This window comes from Felis catus, chromosome C2 (assembly GCF_018350175.1).
Source record: "Felis catus isolate Fca126 chromosome C2, F.catus_Fca126_mat1.0, whole genome shotgun sequence".
Taxonomy (NCBI): Eukaryota; Metazoa; Chordata; class Mammalia; order Carnivora; family Felidae; genus Felis; species Felis catus.
In genome coordinates this window covers 19,196,223-19,219,624 of record NC_058376.1, presented here as the reverse complement: position 1 = coordinate 19,219,624, position 23,402 = coordinate 19,196,223, and the positions used below count along the sequence as shown (strand labels likewise).

At 39.2% G+C, this 23,402-nt stretch overlaps 1 long non-coding RNA gene and 1 pseudogene across 3 annotated transcripts in view; both read right to left on the bottom strand.

The window, feature by feature from the left end:
• LOC111562350 overlaps window positions 1-23,402 on the bottom strand; it is a 101,682-nt gene that overhangs the window by 16,600 nt on the left and 61,680 nt on the right. For 2 of the 3 annotated variants that reach the window (XR_006584907.1, XR_006584909.1), the window contains exons 5-7: window positions 18,608-18,964; window positions 17,640-17,808; window positions 15,332-15,431 (exon numbers count right to left, since the gene is read on the bottom strand). This is a non-coding gene — a long non-coding RNA (uncharacterized LOC111562350). The remainder of the gene's footprint in view (window positions 1-15,331; window positions 15,432-17,639; window positions 17,809-18,607; window positions 18,965-23,402) is intronic. The other variant, XR_006584908.1, reaches the window with a different exon arrangement.
• On the bottom strand, window positions 99-10,111 carry LOC123379892 (annotated as a pseudogene).

The window sequence follows — 23,402 nt, the reverse complement described above, 5'->3', positions numbered from 1 at the left end:
TAAATACATAAATAAATAAAATTTTCTAGTAGTCACATTTTAAAAAGCAAAAAAGTGAGAGGTGGAAATGATTTTACTAATATATTTTATTGAGCCCAAGTGTGACGGTTAATTTTATGTGTCACTGTGGCTAGGCTATGGTGCCCAATCGTTTGGTCAAACACCAATCCAGATATTGCTGTGACAATATTTTTTAGACCTGATTAACATTTAAATCAGATTTTAAGTAAAGCAGATTACTCTCCATTCCGTGGGTGGGCCTTATCCAATCAGTTTAAGGCCTCCAGAGAAAAGACCAAGGTTTCCCAAAAAAGGAATTCGACCTCAAGATGGCAATATATAAATCCTGCTTAGTTTCCTAGGGCTGTCATAACAAAATATGACAGACTTGGGGGGGGGGAGGGGGCTTAAACAATAGAAATTTATTTCTCACATTTCTGGAAGCTGGAAGTCTAAGATCAAGGTCAGCAGTTTGGTTTCTCCTGAGGTCTCCTTGGCTTGCCGAGGGCCACCTGCCTACTATGCCTTCACAGGGCTGGTTCTCTGTAGTCATGTATCATTGGTGCCTCTTACTTTTCTTATCAGGACACCAGTCATATTAGATTAGGAACCCACACTTATGACCTCATTTAACTTTAATTACCTCTTACAGGACATATATTCAAATATGGTCACATTAAAAATTAGGGCTTCAACGTATGAATTGGTAGAGGTGGGGCAACAATTTGGTCCCTTACTCTGCCTGTTTCCAACCTGCCTGGTCTACCCTGCTGACTTCAGACTCAAGACTGCAACATCAACTCTTACCTCAACTTCAGCCCACTAGCCTGCTCCACACATTTCAGACTTGCCAGCTCCTAAAAGTGTACAAGCCAATGGCATAAATTCCCACCTCTCCCTCTCTCATCTCTCTGCCTTTGTTGATAGATACATAGGCAGAGAAATACTGTGGGTTCTGTTCCTCTGGAAAATGGTGACTAATACATCATTATATCCAAAATATTATTTCTACACATAATAAATACAAGAACTATTAATGAGTTATTTTGCATTCTTTTTCATACTAAGTCTTTGAAATCTGGTTTGTATTTTACGCTTAGAGCACTTCTCAGTTTGGGTTGGCCGCATTTCAAGTGTCCAATAGCCTCACGTAGCTAGTGGCTATCACACCACACAGTGTGGATTGAGAGCAAAGCAACAAGGTGAAGCAGAGAAAGGTGGGCTTGAACTCTACCCTGTCACTGAGGCTCAGGGAAGGCTAGCTATAATTTTAAACTCACAGGAGGACCTCTCTGGGCCTAGATGTTCTCATAAACAAATGAAGGGTAATAGTACCTACCTTGAACAGCCCTTGTGAAGATCCATTGGAAAGCCCTTAATGGAGTGCCTGCCTGGTAAAGCATAGATGCTCAGTTAACCTCACATGCTGTCTTTCCCTCTTAGCCTCCATATATGTTTTCTGACCTTTCCTCTTTAAGGAAAAGGTTGGTGTTTGTTTCATCTTTGTTTCTCCAGTCTGATACCTTGGCAGGTGCTCAAAAAAATGCTTGTGGAATTAATGAATGGTCTCACGTTGCTGTGGCGAGGATATCTACTTGTTGATGTATATTTTCCTTTAATACATCACTCTTAAAAACACTTGGGCAGGACTTGCAAGCTGTGGAGCTGTTGACGCAGTGGTGGGTGGTTCAGTGGGGAGATGAGTCAGGTTTGAGTTTGGGGATTTGAGGGAAGAGCGGGTTGAGCTAAAGGAAATGGAGCAGCCTCACAAATAAAACCAACTGGGCGAGATATACCACAGGCATCTCTGACATAAGAGTACACCAAATTTTTAAGTTCATTACTGCCTATAATTTTCCATTACTGAGGATAAATTTGACAAGTGTTAATGAGATGGGATGTATCCTCATTAAAGGAAAAAAAAAATAGGAAACACATTCACATCGAGTCACAGAAAATCTAGTTTAGGCGAAATATCTTTCCCCTGCCAGTAAATACATGAGAAGACCTAATTCATTTGCAAAAGTAAAATTTTCTGATACTACGCCAGTTGATAAGACGCCCAATTATTTAGTCAGTGTTCTCCAAAGAAACAGAACCAATCAGATGTACACAGACAGAGAAAGAGATTTAGTACAAGGAAACGGCTCACGTGATTATGAAGGCTGACGCGTTCCAAGATCTTCAGCCAGCAGGCTAGAGACACAGGAGTTGATGTTTCAGTTAGAGTCGGAAACAATAAAATACTGTTGTTCGTCTCAAGGGCTGTCAGCCAGAAGGAGTTCTTTCTCCTGCAGGAGAAGTTCAGTCTTCTGTTCTACCAAGGCCTTCAACTGATTAGATGAGGCCCACCCACCCTGGGGAGGGCAATCTGCTTCATTCAGCCTACCAATTCAAATGTTAATCTCATCCAGACACACTCCCACAGATACACTCAGAATAGTGTTTGGCCAAATGTCTGGACACCCTACGGTCCAGTTAAGTTGACATATAAAATTAGCCAGAATACTTGACAAGGCACAACATGCCATCACAGGAGGGATTTCTATCAGAGCTTAATATGTCAATCAAGTATTCCTTCAGCAAACTCCTCTCCTGTTCCTCCCTGCTCTGCGTCTTCCCTATATAAGCCATCAGAGAAAACACTTTGGGATGAAAACTAACGTTTCTTGTGCACCAGTCTGTGCCACACATTTTCCCAGGTATTCTTCCGCACTGTGCCCACAAGCAGTGAGGTCAGGAGGACTCACCCAAATGGCAGAAGCCTTGTGGAAGCCACTGCAGCCCAAACTCGACGGCTCATTCTCGCCTATTTGAAAACTCAATCTTTCCAGTGTCCCAGAATTGGTCAAACTGGGGAATTGTAACCAGATTCGGGAGACTTCTATACAATTCAGGGGGGAGAAAACATCAATTCTGATGAGAGATACAACTACCAAGACATCCTCTACCCAAAGCATTCCTACCTTGTAAAGCGATCGCAGAGATCAAATTATAATCAAAATATTGCTTCCTGAAAATGAATTCAGAATAAGTGGAGGTTGATTTAAACAAGATGTTCAATGGCACCAAGCAAAGAATAACTAATGCTATAACTTCAACAGTTTATATCAGAAAGGAAGAAACTTGGGAACAAATAGCACTAGAATTCTCTGCCAAAGTGTACTTCATGAATTCTTTGTTTTATTCTTTCATATGCCAGGCTGACCAAACCCCTTTCTGTTTAACACATTATTTCTTTTAAAAAAACCAGTTACAAGTCAAGTTTTAATGGTTTATAAACTCTTCTGTCTCTGTAAGATGACTTCCATGCTTCTGCTCTTAATTTCCTTAAGTTTTCGAAAAGAATTTCACCATTTGACTTTCTTTTCATTAATATCCATTTAATCTTTCAAACAATTCCATTCTGGTCGTCTACTGCTGGTTATCACAAAACATAGTGTCTTAAAACAAGAACCAATTTATCAATATCACTGGTATTCTCAGCACATTCTCAGTTTTCAACTCAGGTTATTGGTATAACTGACAGTGAGATGTTCTAATATTGTTAAATGGTGTTTTAGGGTTCCACAGACAATATTTGGAAGGAGTAACTTTTATATTTCCTAGTGAACAATCCTCATAAATGTGCTGTACTATGGACTTTTTTTTTACTTGCTTACATTTATACAGTGATATCCCTCCTGTATTCTGACTTCTCAGAAATCCAAAGAGTGACCAGCTAACTGGTCTGTTAGACTATTCCATCTTAAGGTGTTAATGACGGTTAAACACAGGTGACAGTGGGGTGCCTGGCTGGCTGAGCCAGTAGAGCATGAGACTCTTGATCTTGGGGTTGTAAGTTCAAGCCCCACCATATAGAGATTATTTTAAAATAAAATATTTATAAATAAATAAACAAACAAATACAGGTGATATTAAGATCATTCTTCAATGCCTTAAGCTAAAGGAGTTGGTAACTTTGAAATACAAGTTTCAAGGCAGTATAGGTAGGAAAAAAATATTTGGTCTGGGCATAATATTTGAAGGTGAGAAATTAAATTAATTTATAGGGAAACACATGTTGACCCATAAGACATAATTCTTTGGTAGGAACTGCTAAATGGCAACCCGCAGCCCAAGAAGTTAATCACATTTAATAGACAGGTTTTTTTAATCACATTCATCATTACAAAGGGTCTATAATCTCTAGCAAAATTCTCACTCTACACGTAATGTTAAAGAATTACATGGCATTGAGGCATCTAGCCTTCAATCTCCTACCTCATGATAGGAGCACTAGCATTTTTTTTTAATGTTTATTTATTTATTTGCAGGGGAGGGGCAGAGAGAGAGAGAGGGAGAGAATCCTAAACAGGCTCCATGCTGTGAGCACAGGGCCCGACAGGGGGCTCAGTCTCACAACCATGATATTATGACCTACGCCACAATCAAGAGTCAGATGTTCAACTGACTAAGCCACCCAGGTGCCCAGGAGCATTAATATTTTAAAGACCTTGTAAGAGAAGGATCTCATTAGATTCCTGATACTTCATGGTTACTAGAATGTTGAGACCTCAGAAGACATTTTTTTTTCTTGTGGTTTTCCACAGAAAACCATGAAGTACAAGAATTTACTTTTATTTGTTGTGTTCATTTATTCAACAAATATTTGTCGAAAGTTGCTATGTGCCAAAAGCTGACACAGCAGTGAGCAGGTGTGACCCTGCCCTAAGGAAACTTTAATTATCACTAACGCCTTTAAAACATGGACTCATGTTGGAACTTTCCATATGATCCTTCCTTCCTTCCTTCCTTCCTTCCTTCCTTCCTTCCTTCCGTACTCTTTCTCTTTCTTTCTTTCTTTCTTTCTTTCTTTCTTTCTTTCTTAGCATCTACCTAAGTAGCTAGGTAGCTATCATCATCTTTCTATTATAATGTACTGGTTAAAAGAACAAATTCTACAGGTAGAAGGCTAGGATTCATAACCCAGTTCCATGAAAAAAAAAAAAAGTTTTAAAAGAATTATAGATGGATGGATAGATGATAGATAGATAGATAGATGCCAAAAGAAATCATAAGTAAATTTTTTATGTAAAGCAGAGCTCTGGCAATAGCCATTGTTAAGTCCCAGAATAACTTTCTAAGAGAATTTTTGTCATAACTACATTGCTTTTTCCTTAAGAAGTTATTTTCACAATATTCTCAGACTATAATCCCTAAATATCTGTAAATCATTACATTCAACCTTATTTTTCTTCTCTCTTGTACACTGTTGGCCAAGGAAACAGTTTCATTTTCACTTTTGCAAAATGATAGTATAAAAAAACAGAAGTGAAAGTATGAATCATAATATAATCAGGCGTTCATAGTGAGATATCCATTTATAACTCAGAAAACCACAGGGTATTTCCAAACTGATGTCATTCATAGAAAGAATGCCATGTGTTGTGGAAGAATAAGAAAAATTACCTACACTACTTGGGGGATTTAGAATGCATGTGGGATAGTCCCAGCTAATTATTTTAACTTACTTTTAATTTTATTACAAAGATCGATCTCTATTTCAAATACTGAAATTGACACTCATCTTAGAAAGTACACTGGATTCTGGGTTATACTTTTTAATTTTGATATTATCCTTTTACTTCAGAAATCATCAGTAGAAGTGCTGTATATAGGTTAAGGTTTTCTTTTATTTTCTTTTAAAACAACTGTATAAATATTAAAATTACCATGAAATTCTGTGTAATTGTTTTACTTTTTGGGAAAACATGAAATGAATCTCTGCTCAAATTATTCAACTTGATGTTATTTTATTCTCTTCCAGGACTCAGAGAAATAATATAAATTTTATTTTTCCCAACTAAATCATTAAAATAGGATTTTTTCCGTTCCGCCACATTCATTTTTTTAAGAACATGAAGAAGATCATAGTATGTGTTAAATAAATTTGTGATGCTACAGGGAGGAAACATTATCCAGAAACAAATCTCCTCTAGGTTATCCATATTTTCTTCAAAAAAATACTTTGGCAGTGTTAGGTCTCCCATATTTGCTTGTTGTTTGCTTGTTTTGATCCCAAGACTAATATCGAGTTGAGAGGCCAGGCCAATTATATCCTTTTTCAATCAGTGAATGTTCCTGGTTTCCTACTGGCCAATGTCCACAGCATAGAAGACTCCACAGAAGTCACATCACTCACTCACCCAAGTAACACCACTAGTTTGCTCTTTGATTTCTGAGGCTTATCTACGAGCCCAGTGATTTACCCACAAGTCTGGTCCTGATGCCCGCCATGAACAGCTTTGCTATCCTGGATTTTTCAGTAGAGCTGCAGGTGAATCTGCTAATAGGATGGGCTGACCCCATGTGATTAAGAAACAAGTCTTAAAACATACCCGAAAATTAAATTCTCCTCATTCCATAAACAAATAGAAAGTCCACGTGCATCAAAGACTTAAAAGCTAAAAGCAACCTTTAAAAGTTTTAGAAGAAAATGTAGGAGACTATCTTATAAGAGGAAAGTCAGGCAAGATTCCTTAAAATACAGAAAGATTCATTAGTTGTAACACATGTACAATTCTGATAGGGGTGCTGATAATGGAAGAGGTCATACAGGAGTTGGAACAGAAGGTGTATGGGAGATCGTGTATCTTCTGCTCAATTTTGTATGAACTTAAAACTTCAAAAAACAAAGTCTATGAAGAAAAAAAAAGACTAAGCCCTCAAGTACAAACTATATATTTGATGACATAAAGATGTTAAATCTTTATACATTAGGGACCAGAAACAAAGTTAAAAGGCAAGCTACAGACAGAGAAAATATTTACAGTACTTTCGAGAAATAAATTTAATACAGAATACATGAAAATATCCTAAAAGTAAGACCACAAAAAGCCCTGATGAGAAATCAATATAAACCTTCAGTTCACAGAAGAGAATCTCTATATGACCAAGGAAGATATTAAAAAAAAAAAAAAGTAACTTGCTAGTCATAGGAACATGCAAATTAAAACAAGGTACCTTTTCATGTCCCCAAGACTGGAAAAAATTCAAAAGTAAGTAGTGGTGAGGAAGGAGGGGAAACAGGAACTTTCAAATTCTTAATGTACATTCCTGATGATGAATGAACAGTGAAGTTTTACTAAATGCAGCATAGTTTAAATTTGAGAAAAGAAAGGTTAGAGATTGAGGGGGCAAATTGGTTTAACGTTTAAGGCATTTTCACAATATCTAGCAAAGTTTGAAGGTTAGTACCTAGCAAGTCAACTTCTAAAGCATAAATTACAGAAAAACTCTTGCACAGAGACATTAGAATATTCAGTACAACATTTTCTATAATTCTAAAATGTTTGTTGTTGGAAGAACGGATCCCCTTAATTTCATTTGTCTCAATTCCAAGCATCTATTTCCTCCATGAAGTCTTATTATTCCCTTCTTTATATGGTTGAAAATCAGGCAAGGACCTTATGTCCTAGCTCCCACAGACTTCTCCCTTCTCCTCCCAACACTCCCCTATTCCCATGGGAATCTCCTTCTAGCCTGGAAAATTCACCTCCCATCGTGTGTCTGGCCCAAGCACTTGGTCAATGCCCACAAATCCTCCATTTGGCCTTTTCTGGCAATCTTTCATGACTTCTTCAGACTTGCGTTATTGGAACTTAATAGCCAGAAACATGATCCTGCCTCACACTTCCCCAGCACCAACTATTTGCACAAATGAGGAGGAAAAGACACATAAATATAAATAAAGATAAATATAAAATAGACATATATAATATGTATACCTAATAGAGAGATAATATACATAATAGAGAAAGCATATTATTGTGTCATAAAAAGCACAGATTAATAACTTAACATAGTATTGTGCCATATTTTTTCCTAGAAGAACTTTAGACAGTGACATCCACACACAAATCAGTGCTTGCTCTGTGAGTGGGGTGAGGAGAAGAGTATAGATGTCTGGCAAATTTCTTGACTCATCTAGAAGTTTCCGCTCATGCCTGGAGTTGATGTGCCTTCATCCATCAAGAGCCTTCCGCTGACCTTATCCCTCCACCCTAGGAGCTTGAGCTTGGCACAAGTAAGGGCAGAACTTCTCCTCAGGCAGGATATTACCGTACGACTGCACATAACCGGGAGGAGACTGGCCCTGGGCAACCTGAACACAACTCTACAGAGAAGAGGGGCTATCCGGAATTGCAGGCAACTTGGGTAGTGCAGCCATACTCCTCCTCCTTAGGCAACATCCTTCTCCAAATCTCTGCACTCAAAAAGTCAGAAGCAGCTCTCTGTTCCCATTAGAGAGGAGAGAATGAGGCTGGCTGCCATATTGGTATCCAGCCCTTCTCTCACCTAGCACCCATCACCAGGATGGTGTTCTACTTTTTCTTTTCTCCTGCCTGTGTCTTCCCTTTTCTGATTTCATTCATTCATTCATTCATTCATTCATTAACGGAAAGTAAATGATCCCCCCCACCATACCTCCCTTAGGTAACAAATGTGAAGAATTGGGTGTGTACTTGTCCCAGTTTCTCTTTGGTCAACCACATAACCTGTGTTTGTTGTTGTTGTTGTTGTTGTTGTTGTTGTTGTTCTTGTTCTTGTTGTTCTGAACAACAGGGGAGGGGGGGTTGTTTGTTTTACATTTCAGTTTGGAAGCAGTAACTGTTCATTAACTGGCCAGATTACAAAAATAATCATGATAGATACCTTAGTTTATTCTTCTGTTAAGAAAACCACAGACCCAAAAGTGGTATCACTTAGGTTAAGGCCCCAGGTCAGTAAACCAAGACTTAACACTTAATCTAACTGCAGTTTCAAGCCCCTAGAAGGGTAACCTTTAGCCAGTCAACATGGGAATTTCCTGGTCAGCGCTAGGAAATTTACTGATAGACCCATTCGGTCCCCTTAGGAAAGCAACTTTACCTGAAACAATGGATTCTCTGCTTATAATCTCCTTTCTTCCACCCCCTCTCTACCTTTAAACCTTTTCTCTATCCTTTTGGAGATCCCTTCGACTTGCTAGATGGAATGCTGGCCCATTCACAAATCAATTAATAAACCCATTAGATCTTTAAAATGTACTCAGTTGAATTTTTGTTATTTAACACTTCTAATAAGCTTATTAATTTGGTCTTCCCTTTTGCCAGCATCTCTAACTTCTAAAAAATGAATGGTCTTTTTCTTTTAATTTTTTAAATATTTATTTATTTTTGAGAGAGAGAGAGCGCGCGCGCATGTGTGAGCTGGGGAGGGGCAGAAAGAGAGGGAGACACAGAATCGGAAGCAGGCTCCAGGCTCTGGGCTCTGGGCTGTCAGTACGGAGCCAGACGCTGGGCTTGAACTCACGACCATGAGATCATGACCTGTGCCCACGTCAAACGCTTGACTGACTGAGCCACCTAAGGGGCCCCTGAATGGTCTTGTGCTTCCAGCCACCTCGTTCAGAAGATAATGGGAAGAACCAGTAGACATTGTTTGCTACTTTGAAGGGTTTGCCAACAGTGTAGATCTCATGAATTACATCCTCCGCTCCAGCAATGCCATATTTACTAAGAGATGCGGCAATCAACTCTTGTTGATTCCGCCATAACCATGCATGAAAAACATTCACTTACAGACTTCCAGTTAATGGAAGCGTTGTTGAGCTTAACAAAGGTACCACTGAAAGTCTGGCGAATACAAAGAAGCCACAGCACCTTTCAGAATTTGGGGGTCACACCGATCCTGATGGCCAGTGCCAATTTGGGTTCTGCAGGGCAGAGAATTTGCCAGCTTTTCTTGCCATCCTAGCTATTCTCGTATCGGTTCTGTACATCCATCTATATTCTTTGTGATAGCTTATCTTTTTCATAGATAAGCTTTTTCCTTGCCTTTCAAAACATCCTTTGGGCTAATTTCTTTCTTAAGCGTTTGATTTTCAAGTTTTTTTGTTGGTCTGTTTTGTTTTGGTTTGTCTTTTCCTTTTTCTTAGGGGTTCCTGACGTAGCAGGAGCCATCTTTTTATTCTCTTCTGCATCTTCCCTGGCTCCAGCCAGAAAAGAGCACCACATAACCTGTTTTCATTTTTTTTTAATTTTTATGGGTTTATTTTTAAGAGCAAGAGAGACAGAGCATGAGTGGGCGAGGGACAGACAGAGAGGGAGACACAGAATCCGAAGCAGGCTCCCGGTTCTGAGCTGTCAGCACAGAGTCCGATGCGGGGCTCGAACTCACGAACCGCGAGATCATGACCTGAGCCGTAGTCGGAAGCTCAACCGACTGAGCCACCCAGGCGTCCCAGTTTGTAATTTTTTTAACAGGTTGGTGTTATTCCCTTTACTTTGAATTTGCTTTTTTCCCCTCACTATTTATTGTAAGCATCCCTCTTGTTTGGGACATTTATATATCCCAATACATCATTTCCCACTGTGTGTTCGTGTGTGCAGACATGTGCCCATGCCATAATTTAGTCATTTCCTTATTCAGGGGCATTCAGATTGCTTTCGGTTTGTTGACCCTATAAACAATGCTACAAAAAGCATTACTCTATATATGTCCTTTATCGAATGTGGCCTTTCTTTAAGTTTATTTATTTATTTTGAGAGAGACAGCATGAGAGGGGGAAGGGCAGAGAGAGAGGGAGAGAGAGAATCCCAAACAGGCCCTGTACTGTCAGCACAGAGTAGGACGTGGGGCTCGAACACACAAAACCATGAGATCATAACCTGAGCCCAAGCCAAGAATCCAACGCTTAATCGACTGAGCCACCCACTTTTTAATGTAAGTTAGGATTCACGAACTAGAATTTCCATATAACATATAGTCATTTTGATTCAAATGAGCACTGTCAGGTTTATTTACCAAGACAGTAGAATTCACACTGCTGCCACCAAAGTACTGGAATGCTCATATTCTTGAGTATATGCCAGCAATAATTGTTATTACTTGTTTAAATGTTTATTTCTGTTTGAGAGAGAGCATGAGCAGGGGAGGGGCAGAGAGAGAAGGGGACAGAGGATCTGAAGCTGGCTCTGGGCTGACAGCAATGAGCCCAACGCAGGGCTCAAACTCACGTACCTTGAGATCATGACCTGAGCCGACAGCAGGCACTCGGAAGACTGAGCCACCCAGGTGCCCCTGTTTTTGCTTGTTTCCCAGTCTCACGGGTGAAAAAAGTATTACTGTTGCAATTCACTATCCTAGGCCAGGGGCAAAGAAGTAAATCCAAAGCAAAGAGAACTATGCCTGAGAACCTGAAATTCTTAGTTGCGCCCATTGGTATCTCTTTCTCCACCTGACCCTTGTTTCAGACCTACTTCCCTCTTTGCCGAGGTCTGAGAAAGTTGGAAATAGCCAGTGTTTTTCCTTGGTAGTGTTTTCTTAAAGATCAACAGGATTATGTCAACTGTTATTACAAGGAAAAGGCCACTGACACACCAGTTTAAAAAGGAAAAGGTGTGTCCACTGGCTAAAGTAAATAAAAGGGCAAAACACATAGTAACAGTTTTAAAACTTAACAGTTACAATAGTACTGAGGAAGCAGGTAAGACAAAGCTGGGGCTCCTTGCTTGCAAATTTCAGGGTGTCTCCTGAACTTTCACAGCCTAATTTGGGAAATTAAATGTCGAACATCCTTGAAAAGTTCCGATACTGGCATTGATATTAAAGAAGGTTTCAAAAGGGTATTAACTACAGTCCTAATTTTGGCCCCACACGACACCCATGATTTCAGAATGATTCATGACTAATGAATGAAAGGATGACCGAGCGTAAACTACATAACATACTGGTGTATGGACTCACCTAATTTTATTTTACATCAAAACAGAAATTGATGCAATTGTAAAACTAACACTCGTTCAATTTTAATTCATAGTCGGCAAGAAATCATTCTTTGTAAGTGGCAAGTGATTCAACTACAGTTAGAAGTAGTCTTTACTAGGGGCACCTGGGTGGCTCAGTGGGTTAAGAGCCCAATTCTTGATTTCGGCTCGGGTCACGATCTCATAGTTCATGGCTTCGAGCCTCACATCTGCCTCACACTAGGAGTGTGGAGCCTACTTGGGATTCTCTCTCACCCCCTCTCTCTCATCCTCTGCCCACCCCTAGTGTCTCTCAAAATAAATAAATAAACTTACAAAAAAAATTGTAAAGCAGTCCTACTAGTTGATAGGGGCAATGTATTGACTTGGAGAGGATGTGAAAATCATCTAACATTCCAACTCATATTGATTGAACATTGAGAGAGAAAAAATGCTAAGAAATATGCCACAAGGACAAGTTTGTCACAGTCCCTAAAGCAAGTAGGATCTGGCACAAGATCCCAGAGTAGCTCAGGAATAAAATACTCTAAAACATAACATAGTCTGGGCATAACTCACTGCACAGTGCCCAATATGTCAGAGAGCTGAGCAGAAAATAATGGACACTACTATGTAAAAAAACACAATCACGGATTCATTTATATTGATGGGAGGGACACCTGGTTGGCTCAGTCAGTTAAGCGTCTGACTCTTGATCTCAGCTCAGGTCTTGATCTCAGGGTCGTGAGTTCCAGCCCCGCACTGGGCTTCACGCTGGACACGAACCCTACTCAAAAAAAGAAAAAAGATATATTGATGGGAAATACAGTGAAAAGAGACATTCTTTCTGGAAGAGCATGTGCACATTTCTTTTTGTGTCTCACATGGTATTATGATGTTAGTGGGTGTGCACATCAGTCTTGCTCATTCGTCGACAAGCTGACAGGCAGAAGGCTCTTCATTCATCTTTTCAATGCCCCAAATCTAGCACAGTGTCAGGTTCAGAGCACATGCTCCATAAATGTTGAATGTAGAAACTGAAACATTGATGTTAAACCACTGGAAATACTGTAGTTAGATCTGTTGTTATGCCAGGGCTATGGGTTGAATTTTGCTCCCTGCCCCATGCAAATTCGTATATTGAAGTCCTAACCTGCCATGTGATTATATTTGGATATTGGGCTTTTAGGAGGTAATTAAGGTTAAATAAGATCATAAAAGCGGAGTCCTGATCCAATAGGATTGGTGGCCTTGTAAGAGGAAAAGAGACATCTCTGGGCAAACACACCAGTGAAAGAAAGCTATGTGAGCACAGATGGAGAACTGGTCATCTACAAGCCAGGAAAAGAGCTCTCTTACCAGGTTAGAATCTTGATCTTGGACTTCCAGTCTCCAAACTATGAGGAAATAAGTTTCTGGTATTTAAGCCACCCAGTCTCTTGTATTTTGTTATGGCGGCACAAGGAGACCAAATCAACAACCAGTACAAATGCTAATGCTTTTCACTGGCTTTATGACAATGAACAAGACCAAAGAAAAATGGCTTTCTTAAAGTCATTATAATGATCGCCCAAGAATGAATTTTAGCACAATATTTGACATGTGTGAATTTAAGGGTAACCTGAAAGCTTGAGAATAGTACATAACAAAGTAGACGAGAGGGGGGAATTTAAAATATGAGCTGTAAATTACTTTCAACACAAAAAGGGTTTGTTCTTTGCAGAACCATTTATTCAGCCTGCATGTCATTTGACAGAGGGCTCTTTGATTATATTTGATTAACTCTAATAAAGCTTGAAAACCATTTTAGCCTAATGCAAATGGCCCCGTCTCTTCTTAGATTTCATCAAAGATTGGTAACACATTGCATAAGAGTTACTTTCAAACTATAGCCCACCACATTTTCTAATTTGGAGAGAGGAAATGCTTCAAGTGTTTCTTATGAAGCATAGGAGCCCACACAAAAAGAAATGTCATTTATGTCTCGTATTTGTCTCATGATTTGACAGATTTTTATGTAAAGTTGGTCATCAGAAATTTGCAGACCAAAATTAGCAAGATAGCAGTTTGTAAATCCACCCTCCCTATAGAGTTCCTTGGATGAAAGCTGCCTTTATGGAGTAAGGCAATGGACTCTGAAACGTGACACACACTTAACACATTTACTGTTATCATGCCCAAACGACCACATTAGTGTAGGTTTAGAAATACAGATCTACGTTACTTTCTCACATTTACCAGCTTTTAAATAGAAGGATGTTCTAAGCCATTAGTACAAAGATGCTTGACATTTTCATGAAAGTGCAGGCAACTTAAGAAGGACAATAGTTTGGTTCTTCTGAAGGTCACTGCTTTTGCTGTTTCCTTTCTTTTCATTTTTTTTTTCCCTTCAAAAATCGTATCTACCGCATTCGGCTGCTGGCTGAAAGACAGTGCTAATTTCTCAGTCATTCTGACATATTTGTTATCAGATCTCTCCAACTTTAGAATTGCCACAGTGATACGTGAACATTTGAAAGGTAAAACTCAAAACCGTATTCTCTTATACTTGCTATGCTTTTTTTATTGATAGTTATGAGCCTCATGTATCAAATTTGCTACTTTTTCTTGAGGCAAAAATTTTGAAAGTGAAATTCTGAGTTTTATTCTTTGTTATATCATTGGACTCTAAAATATATGTCCAAGTAGATTCTTCCGTACTGTATAGTTTTGCATCATGTGGAGAACATTTGTAAGTAGGTCAACATACACGGTTTCTAGGCACCAACAAGGAGATAATTGGTTGTACCCATATTACAATATTACCAGAGTAACAGGACTAAAATGACTCACTGGGTCCTTGGTTGCAGGGCTCGGTGCTGCAAATGGTACTAAATTAAGGCTCAGAAGCCTGGGCAGTTGTGAAAGTCTCTTTGAGAGACTTTGAGAGGTCATAAGTGACTCTCCTCCAAAACACGAAAGCATCAAACAGGAGGACGTGATGGGCCGGGAGAAAAGAAAATATGGAAAGCGTAGAAGAAAAGACCTAAGGCCCCTCTTGCTCCCTGAGAATGCAACCTCAGGCTGATTATCATCTGTGAGTCTTAGAGGAGCCAAAAAAAAAAAAAAAAAAAAAAAAGCTAGTCCAGATGACAGCACCTTGCCCTGCATGATTGATCTAGAAGAATAAAAGAATAACCCAATGGCTGCCCTACTGGGTCAGAGCCACCAGGTCAAAAGGACCAGAGGACATTTGGAAGACACATCTGGATCTGAAAAGGAAGAATCTATACATCTTCAATCACTGTACCTGAGAGAAGGACTTTCAGAAAGTACCCCTAAATCTTATAAGTTATATACCAATTGTACCTCAAAAAAAAAAAAAATCACGAATCTGGTAGCCCAGAAAAGAACTCTGCTTCATATACGAGCTATCGATACCTTGTCCTACGCATTCGGTCAGCACTTACTATTGCTTCCTGTGAATGCAATACTAAAAAGAGATAACAACCGAACAAACACATGGGATTCCCGTCCTCACACAGTTGGCAATCTAATGAGGAGATGGAATCCGCACTCACCTGCCTTTTCTTCTTTTCTGCCTCCTTTCCTTGGTCTTCCTTATCTGCTGACCACTGGATGTTCAACAGACTGAGCCACCCAGGGGCCCCAGGATTTTTTCTAAATAAAAGAAGAAGATAAGAAAAAAATACCAGTGAGGGAGGAAAGTGTATAAGAAATGAAAAGAGGAACAATTATAAAAATCCCATGGGGTTGTAAATAAAGTTAGAAGAAAATAAGAATGCCAAATTACTTATTTGTGGATTATCCTTTAGACCAGGGTTTTTCAAATTCAGCACCATTAACATTATGGGCCAGATCATTTTTTGCTATAGGGAACTGTCTAGTGCATTGTAGTGTATCTGATAGTACCCCAGGCACCCTTGTCTCCAGTTATGGCAATCAAACATGTCTGCAGATGTTGCCAAATATTCCCTGGGAGGCAAAATTGCTCCCACTTGAGAACTATTGTTTTAAAAAGAAAGAGTTGGCGTGCCTGGGTGGCTCAGTCTGTTAAGCATCTGACTCTTGATTTCAGCTCAAGTCGTGATCTCACAGTTTCATGAGTTTGACTTCACACAGGGCTCTGTACGGACAGTGCAGAGCCTGCTTGGGATTCTCCCGCTCTTTCTGCCCTACCCCCCACCCCCTGCTTGTACCATCTGTGTCTCTCTCAAGATAAATAAATAAACTTAGAAAAAAGAGAGACTCATTGAAGATTTGAAGCAGCAGATAACATAAAAACTAAAATCGATTGAACTGGCAAGACTTCCCATGCTAACTGGGTGGAGCAGGCAAGAGAAAAAAGTGAAGATATTTTTTGCAATATTCCTGCTCAAAGATTATAATAGAGTTCTGAAATACAAAAGAGGTCGTGGAATTGGAAATGACAGATTAAGTGTTATTTATTTACAGAGGGAGACACTCATTATGGGTATAGAATCAAACAGGCTTATCAACGTTTGTTGTTTTGACAATGGGAAGCAAAGACAGGAATCAAAGATGGCCGTGATAGGTTGAGCCTAATGGCAAGGTAGTGGTTGTGACAAAAGTGGACAACAGTAAGGGAAACAGATTTAAAAGGGAAGATTAGTTCAATTCTTTGAACTGCAAAATAGAATGTACTAGAAGAACATCCAGATAGAAATGTCAAGCCAGAAATTGGAAAATTGAGAGTGAACTTTGGGGGGAAACTCAGGAGTGTAAACATGGACTTAGAAGCCATTTACGAGGAAAGTAGAGTTGAAGTCATGTGCTGAGATTGCCCAGGAGGAGAGTGCAAAATAGAAAAGGAAGCAACCAAAGACAGATGCTCCATTTAAACACCTGTATCTAAATGGGTATCATATTGAAGGAAGAGAAGAGAGTAGTTGGAGGAGTAGCCCAAGAGTAGGAAAACAAAGTGACTAAAGAGACGCGAAGGAGAGATTTTAGCAAAGGAGAGTTGGGTTAGTTGGTTAATGGTGTCTTCCATTGGTACAAGAGGTTAAAGACCATGACAACAGAGAAAGTGGCTATTGGATTCAGTGGATAGTAAGTAGCTAGGGGGTGTTCAGAACGCAGTGTAAACACAGTGGGGAACAGAAAATAAATTAGAATGAATTTAAAACCCCATGGGTGCTGAAAAAGTAGGTATTTAATACCTCCATTGGTAAAGGGAAAAAGAAATAGAGCAACTGTGTTTCTCAGATAGGACAGAAGTTGTGTCTACTTGTAAGTGACTGGGGAATTAAATATGAGTGATTGAAAATGCAAGAAAGGCAGAGAGAGACGAAAGAAGTGATATTTAATGGAGTGTGACTCCAGAGGAGATGAGAAAGTTTGGAACAAAGGCACAAATGTTCGATTTTCTCAAAGAGGAATGTGTTAGTCTCTAAAACTGGGAGAAGCAAAGAGTAAGAGATAATGCAGTGTGGTAATAAATTACAAAGTTGAGGATGATTCTCCAAACTATGTATTCTACATGTGATTTAATTTTTAAATGTTTACACCGAGCAGAGCCCTTTTAAATAGAAGAGTTGAACGTGATTTCCCTATTCAAGGGAGTACTTGCAAAGAGTATTCTGTACTAGTCTCTGAGCCAGGTGTTCATAGACCGAAGCCAGATTTTTATGGTATACTTTTATTATCCTGTTCAAACTAAATTCCCAGAACATCAGCACATGCTCGGTTAAATATGATATGAAAACACATTGCAAGTACAGAAATGTTATTTTTGGATTAGCCACAGATTTTGGTCTATGTATAACTCCGTACTCTCCAAAGACGGCCAGTAATCGTGTTATAATAGTAAAATATCTTCTTAAGTAAGCTTTATTTATAACTTACCCTGCAAATACCCAAGACTTGGCATCGAGAGAAAAGAAGAAAATAAGCAGAAATGTCATGCAACTTGGGTTTCATTTCTTAAATTCTCTGAGACAAGCTGTCTACTTCAAACACACCCTTTCATTCAACTTTCCTTTATGTACCAGCACATGAATGAAATAAGAGAATCCTATAATGTGAGACAAACCCAAATGTCAATGAATCAGAATGGCAATTATATAAGTTGGGCAAGATTTTACTACTGCGCACATGATTTCCCATCCAGTAAATGAGAGGAAAACACTAGTGTTCTTTTGCCTTTGTTAAACTATTACTGTTTTGTTCTTTAATTTGTATTGTATGAAACTATTACAATTCCCAATAAAATATGAAGTTTCATTTGTCTTTGCCAATAATGATTCTTTTGCACCAAAAGACATATCAAAACCACAAAACAGCAGGGTGTGAACAAATAGCTGTGTCAAATTGGCCAAATATTGATAATTGTTGAAGCTGTGCGATGGATATGTGGACTTCTTTGTGCTGTTCATGCTACTTTTGAGCATTTTCGAGTATGTTCTTTTTTAAATAAATAAGTTGTAAATATGGGGCGCCTGGATGGCTGAGTCAGTTAAGTGTCTGACTTCGGTTCAGGTCATGATCTTCCGGTTCCTGAGTCTGAGTCCCGAGTCGGGCTGCCTGCTGTCAGCACAGAGCCTGCTTTGGACCCTCCACCACCTCCCCTTTCTCTGCCCCTCCTCTTCTCGCTCTCTCTCAAAAAAAAAATAAACATTTAAAAAAATAGTGGCAAATAATTCTATTACAAATGTTTGCGAACATTTTCCCTCAGTTCCCAAAGACAAAAGCCTCATATTCCTGCTTTAGAATGTGGTAGGCAAATCAAATAGTGAAGTCCTTTTATGATGTGGTAGACAGAATGGCTCCATAGAAATACCCACACCCTAACCCGAGATGGAAAAACATATTACCTTACGTGACGATTAATTTTGTGTCACCTTGACTGGCATGGGATGCCCAAATGAAACATTATTTCTTGGCGTGTCTGTATTTCTGGCTGTGATTAGCGTCTGAACGGACAGACTCAGTAAAGTAAATTACCCTCCCCAGTGTGGGTGGGCCTCATCTAACCCACTGGGGGCCTGAATAGAACAAAAGGCAGAGAGAAGAGGAAACGACTTCTTTTTTCTGCCTCACTGATTGAGCTTGAACATCGCATGGCATCTTCTGCCCTCATCGAACTGGGATTCACACCATCAGATCCCCCAGTCCTTAGGCGTTTGGGCCTTGGACTGTCAGTACATCGTTAGCTTTCCTGGATCTCCAACCTGCAGACAGAGATCATGGAACTCCTCAGTACCCATATAATCACATAACCCAATTCCTCATAATAAATCAATATATATTTTTAAATAAATATTATGTTTAAACATATATGTATAATGCATAATATACATTATGTTATTATACAATATTAATAATGCATTATAATATATAATAATGTGTATAAATCATTATATATTTGAACATATTCAAATAGGATATATATACGTATCCCATCAGCTGTTTCTCTGGAGAATCCTGATTAATACAACAACCTTATGTGGCAAAGGGGACTTTATGGATATAATTAAGTTTCTAGACCTAAACCAGGAAGAACAGCCTGGATTATCCTATCCAAGACGGGGTAACCTCATCACATGAGCCTTTAAAAGCAGAGAACTTTCAGGCGTCTATGTGGTTCAGTCGGTTAAGCGTCCAGCTTCGGCCTAGGTCATGATCTTGCCGTTCCAGAGTTTGAGCCTGGCCTCGGGCTCTGGGCTGAGGGCTCAGAGCCTGGAGCCTGTTTCAGATTCTGTGTCTGCCTCCCTCTCTCTCTCTTTCTGCCCCTCCCTCCCCAACTCACACTCTGTCTCTCTCTCTCTCTCAAGAATAAACATTAAAAAAAAAAAAAAAAAAAAGGCAGAGAACTTTCTCCAGCTGGAGGCAGAGCAGATGCAACAGCAGAAGAATCCGAGGGAGTCAAAGCATGAGGAGGACTCCACAGGAAGTTGCTGGTTTGAAGGTGGGGGGCAACATGGTGAGGAATTCAGGTGACCTCACGGAGCTGGGAGAGGCTTCTGGCTGACAGCCAGCAAGGAAACAGGGACCTCACCTCTGCAGCCTGAATAACCGAATTCTGTCAACAGCTTGAATGAGCTTAGAAACAAATTCCCCCTCAGAGCCTCTAGATAAGCGTCCAGCTTGCCAACAACTTAATCTCAGCCTGTGCAACTCTGGCCAGAGGAGCCAGCTGAGCTCACCAGGCTCCTGACCTACAGAACTGGGGATAATAAATTGTGATTGTTTTGAATGGCTACATTTGTGATACCTCTAAGGTGGCCATAGGTAACAAATACATCCTACTTAACATAACAAAGACCCAATAGCTGGACATTTTAGGTTTTTTTTTTTTTTTTTTTTTAACGTTTATTCATCATTTGAGACAGAGCTCAAGCAGGGGAGGGGCAGAGAGAGAGGGAGACACAGAATCCGAAGCGGGCTCCAGGCTCTGAGCTGTCAGCACAGAGCCCGACGCGGGGCTCAAACTCACAGACCGCGAGATCATGACCTGAGCCAAAGTCGGCCACCCAACCAACTGAGCCACCCAGGTGCCCGTGAACATGTTAAAAGACATTCCTAACATGAAAGGTAAGACAATGAGAAGTTATTATAATGTCTTACTTATTATACTGGGAAAATATATACAAAGAAATTGTGGTAGGGAAATGCATTACATCACATGTGATAGCACGTGCCTGATGGGTATATAAATTGGTCAAAAGTTTGGGGAGAGTAATTGGTAATGTGTATAAGAAATCCGGATAACATGTTTGACGTAAAATTCCACATCTATTTTTTAAGCAAACAATTCCAGTAGTATTTCTTACCTTTGACCAGTAATCCCACATCTATATACCAAGAAAATAATGTAGATGTATATTATATGAAAAAAATAGTACAGTGTGAACAAAAATCAAGCTGTAAAGATGATCATCATAGCACAGCATAGAATAGCAAAGTTGGTAACGATCTAAACATCCAACAAAGGGATTGGTTAAGTTAGGGGACACCCACATAATGAAATTCTGTAAAGCCAGTTCAAATCATGTGGTAGATAGTGTTTGTTAGCATGGAAAAGTCTTTCAAGGAAAAAAGGCAACAAAATAGCATTACAATCCAATGTCAGAAAGTATATGCACGAAAATGTCACCAATTTGAGATCGTTTCTGCTGGTCTTTTGATTTTTTTCCTTTATGATCATAGATTTCATAGTAGACTCACAAAAAATTGTTCTTCTTAATACAGTTTACAAATCTGTGCATTTATACAAATTTCCAGAAGGTTATTTACTCAATTAGGACAAAAATGATTGCAGATATTTCAGGACAAATGACAAAATATTTCTTCTGTATTTGGAGCAAAACATTAAGACAAAGAACGTTCTCCTATTTCTCAGATGTTCGTGGATGTTGTATAAGAAAATTCATCACTAGTTTTAGCTCATCAAAAATATACCCACTATCCCTCTACCATCAATACATCCTTTCTTTCTGTTCAGATTCTTACCCGCTTTCATTGGTCAGACTCATTCCTCAGAACCTACCTGATATGCAGTGCAAGAGTTTTTACTGAACATAAACTAAAACAAGAAATACTCTCCTGTCCTCAGTCCCCATCTCTTCCTGCACGACCACAGACACTGTATCTGAAAGTTTTGTGTCCACACATCGGCTGGAGAATGAAACACGATTCTATTGATTCTGAACATATCAAAGATTGTGGTAAAATTTGGCTTCAAGGGAGAAAGGAAGTGAAAAATTAGTTCTTGGAGATAAGTACCTATCTGAGACAAATCTGAAATAGACATTTAAAGAGATTTTTCTCAATTTCAACCTTCAGTTCTTGTATTGACTAGCATAGGATGACGTTTTAACCAAAATCAAAACATATTTGAAATATGTTGTGTATTTACTTGTTGCTAAATCCCTGGTTGTTATTAAAGCATTTGCGGCAAGCACTGGGGTTGGTTCTTTAAAAAAAAAAAAAAAATCCATTTCCATTTTGCGCACTAGTACGCTGGAGAATTAATTGTACACATTTTCATGCTGGTGAGTTGAAATCAGAAAATGCTACAAATCAAGGCTCTTCTTGCTTTTTTTCCTGGAGATCCAGTTAATGCATAACATTGTTTCATCCCCTCCCAACCCATCAGGAAGACCTGAACTAGCTCTACAAGCATCACAGTTAATGCAGTCTCTTGGCTTTTAGTCTCCCTATTAGTCTTGGTCAGCTGAGAATCATGGATGTCAGCAACATCCACCGCATCCCATAGAATCTGTAGGGCCAAGTGGCTGCGAAGTTAAGTACTCATTGGCTAGTCCTTCTTTGACCCTATGTGGACCCTGCTTAGGATGCAAAGATGTATCAGGTGAATGAAGCAGCATATAATCATAGAACAGGGGTGCAGACCATGTATGCAAGAGCAGACTTTCGTACTAGTGCAAACAAGTACAAACATGACAAACTAGACAAAAATGTTACTTGGATACACCAGGGTCTATCTTTATTGCTAACGAGACCAAATTCCTAATAGTATCGTGTTAAATAACAATGGACACAGCATATGGATGGACTGGAAAGCAGGCAGATAGGAGGCAATAGAAAGTAATAGCATTGTCAAAAATTTGTTTCATCTTAAGCCAATGCAGCATGTGTCCCGTGTTCAGTTATTCCAAAAATTAATTATATATTTTTAGATTTCCCAATTTCCTTCTTTAGCCCTCCTATTCCCTTAATGCTTGGGCATTTTAAACTGTTATGTATTATCCTTCAATTTAATATCATATTTAGGGGGTACCTGGGTGGCACAGTCAGTTGAGTGTCTGACTGTTGATTTGGGCTCAGGTCCTGATATCAGAGTCATGGGATCAACCCCGCGTCGGCCTCTGCAATGAGAGTGGAGCCTGTTTGGGATTCTCTCTCGTTCTTTCCCTCTGCCCTTCTCCCCCACAAGTGCGCTTTCTCTCTCCCCCCGCCTCTCTCTCAAATAAAATAATAATAACATCATATTTAGGAAGTATCTGTGGATTTTGCTATAAAGTAATGTAATGGGGTGTTCCTCTCTGTTGGGAGCTAGCAATAGTTCAAAATAAATATATACCAGAGTGAAAAGGGATAAAACCTTTAGCTTGTATATACAGATATAGATAGATATAGATATAGATATAGATATAGATATAGATATAGATAGATAGATATCATATTGGCATATATATTGATATTGATTTTATATATTTTTTGCATATATATATATATATATTAAATATATATTTATTCTGGTATAAAACTTTAAGAAGAAGGAGCCAAACAGAGTTTTTCTGTAAATAGAATCCCATTCATAATCCAGCAAATGTTTATTCAGCAAACGGTATATACGAAATAAACACTTCCTGTTGATGTGCTGAATCAAAGTGATGAAAGATAGCCCCAACCCTGAAGGAGATGAATAGATGATATTTTTACATCAACCACAGGAGTGATACAAGTGAATGGAAATGATCAAGGCAAAACAAAATAAAGCAAAACAAAACCTTTATGGAGCAGGTGAAATTTAAAATGGGCCTTGGAAGTTGGGGAGGTTTTCCATACGGTGGTTTTAAGCCACAAGTTCCTATTTTAATGTTATAGTACATCTGATGAATATTGTTCACATCAACATATACC